This window comes from Dasypus novemcinctus, chromosome 1 (assembly GCF_030445035.2).
Source record: "Dasypus novemcinctus isolate mDasNov1 chromosome 1, mDasNov1.1.hap2, whole genome shotgun sequence".
Taxonomy (NCBI): Eukaryota; Metazoa; Chordata; class Mammalia; order Cingulata; family Dasypodidae; genus Dasypus; species Dasypus novemcinctus.
In genome coordinates this window covers 170349664-170352212 of record NC_080673.1, presented here as the reverse complement: position 1 = coordinate 170352212, position 2549 = coordinate 170349664, and the positions used below count along the sequence as shown (strand labels likewise).

The following is a 2549-nucleotide window of genomic DNA, read 5'->3' as shown; positions in this document are numbered from 1 at the left end:
TTTAGACTGACCCTCCTTAGTATACCAAGTTCTGGTGAAGGATTCGGGCTAACTGGCTCTTTCTTGGCAGGGCCAACAGTATGCATCTGGTAAAACTACTAGTTGGAATTACTGGTGCAATGCGCTACTGTGGAAGAATTTCTCTCTGTGAGGCTAACTGGTTCATTCAAGTTTTGAAACTATGACCTTGGTTCATTAGAACTGTACTTTACTCCACTGAAAAAATTAATCAAGTACCTATTGATGCGGGTTGAGGGGCGCAGGATGGGATGAGAAGGAGATTGAGGGCAATAGTTTTATACATTATCAAGATACGCTGTGAAAATTTAATTTGTCTGTTAATATATTGCTTTATAGGTTGAAAATAATAGATCATAGCTATTAAAACTGAACCCACATTTTTACAATATCTGAACACCTGCAAATGTAGAGCTCTCTGATGTGACCCAAATTTGAATATGAGTGGAAGTTGATCAAACATAAGTTTATCAGTAAGCTAGAAGAAACAAACAACAAGCATTTTATAGGTAGTAACCTATCAAAAAATGTGGAGATTAGGTAAAAAGTAAGGGAAATTATTCATAATTGTTTCGGGTTTTAACCTTTTCTTAGGAGATCCCAAAAACAGTCTCCTGGAAGAACAACTTAAGACATGTAAGAAATGGCATCTGCTACCATATATATGTATCTTTCTTCAAAGGACAAACTGATCATAAATATATCTCAGACATTCATTTTCATAATGGTTTTTGAGACATTGACTGCACTGAAGTATCAGACAGGCAGTCTATGTAAATGAAGTTTTCTAGAAAAAAGGCACTTCAATGTGAAAGTTGGATTTAATTACATTAAAGTTGAGAAGACTAGACTAGATTCAAAAGTCAGCATTCACTTTTGTACTTATGAATAAAGAGCAGATGCCAGTTTAGGGAATGTAGCTGACAACGTTACCAACCAAACCAAAGAGCAACATTAACTATACTCTCTACAAAAGAGTAATTTATGACATTTCCCCTAAAACTAACAGTTCCAAGGTCAACAGTAAGGAAAAAAAAAAGTCACCAGCAATTGCTGCTTTAGAGCTTGAAACATTGTTTCTGATAGAATTTCATGTCTATAGTTTGATTCTATTTCAGAGCATGATTTGCTTTTCACATGTAAAACCTGGGGTGGGGTGGGGGAAAGGAGGAACATCCAGGACAGAAAAGTACTGGGTAACGAGAGTGCCTTTGTCTGGTCAGATAACTGAGTAAGGAGGTAGTTATTCTGAAAACTTCTCAAATAGAGAATATTGTACTGATCTCCTGTGAGTTGGGGAAGTAGCAGGAACTTCTCTTGAGACTGAAAATAGCAACAGGGAGACTTCTCCAGGAAAGTCAGGACCAGGCATCAGAACAGCTTGAAAGTGGCTCTTTTCTGATGATAGAACTTTGTATTTTGTTACATAGTCACACATGACAACCCCATGCAACCTCGAGTCCTATCACAACTGCTGTTGAGTTTTTTCATTCGGCACTGACATATTTCTCTTACCAATGTGTAAAAGGCATCTTCAACACTCTCTCTGGTCTTGGCTGAGGTTTCAATGAATGGAATCCCATAACTCTTGGCCAGTTCATGGGCTTCTTTTGTGTCAACTGTCCTTGTTGACAAATCACACTTGTTTCCTACCAGCAACATAGGTACATCATCTGAATCTTTACTTGCCTACTTTGCTCTGTAGAGGTTAATATCTGCAAATGATTTGCTATTACGGATGGCAAACACACAAGGGAACCCTTTGCCTGTCCTCATGCATTGGTCTCTCATGGCACTGTACGCCTCTTGTCTGGCTGTGTACTGGCTTGTCAGTATGTATAGCAGACAGGTTTCACCACCTATAAACACCTGTTTTGGGGAAGAATCCCCTATGGTGGGATCATACTCATCCACAAAATGGTTCTGTATTAGCTGCACTGCCAGTGCACTTTTCCCAACACCACCTGCTTCAACCACTACCAGTTTGTACTCAGTCATTTCACACCAGCAAGAATCTCAAGCTCTGCTGCCTCTGCTTTGGACAGGTTCAGAACTACAATATGGAAAAATGCTGGAGACCCTGGAACTGCAATGAACAGCTCCCACCAGGGAGCAGCCTTATAATTTTCTCTTTCTGTTTTTTTTAATAGGAGCCATTCTAGTGGGTGTGAAATATCCCGTTGTGATTTTGATTTGCATTTCCATAACAGCAATGATGTTGAACATTTTTTTCATGTGTTTTTAGCCATTTGTTTATCTTCTTTGGAGAAATGTCTATTCATGTCTTTTGCCCCCTTTTTGATTGAATTGTTTTTGTTTTTATTGTTGAGTTATAGAATTTCTTTATATATGCTGGGAATTAATTCCTTATCAGAAATATAGTTTATAAATATTTTCCCCCATTGAGTAGGTTGTCTTTTCATATTTCTGATGCACAAAAGTTTTTTTGTGTGTATGTGCTGTAAAAATAGTAACATTACTGGTTAAAAAACAAGTAAACAAAAAGATCTGTATTTGAAAAGTACCTTTCT

General features: G+C 37.7%; 1 pseudogene; it reads right to left on the bottom strand.

Annotated features, from left to right (window-relative positions):
- Positions 1–1440: 1440 nt before the first annotated feature.
- LOC101413502 (GTPase NRas pseudogene) lies at positions 1441–2016 on the bottom strand (annotated as a pseudogene).
- Between the last annotated feature and the right edge of the window lie 533 nt (positions 2017–2549).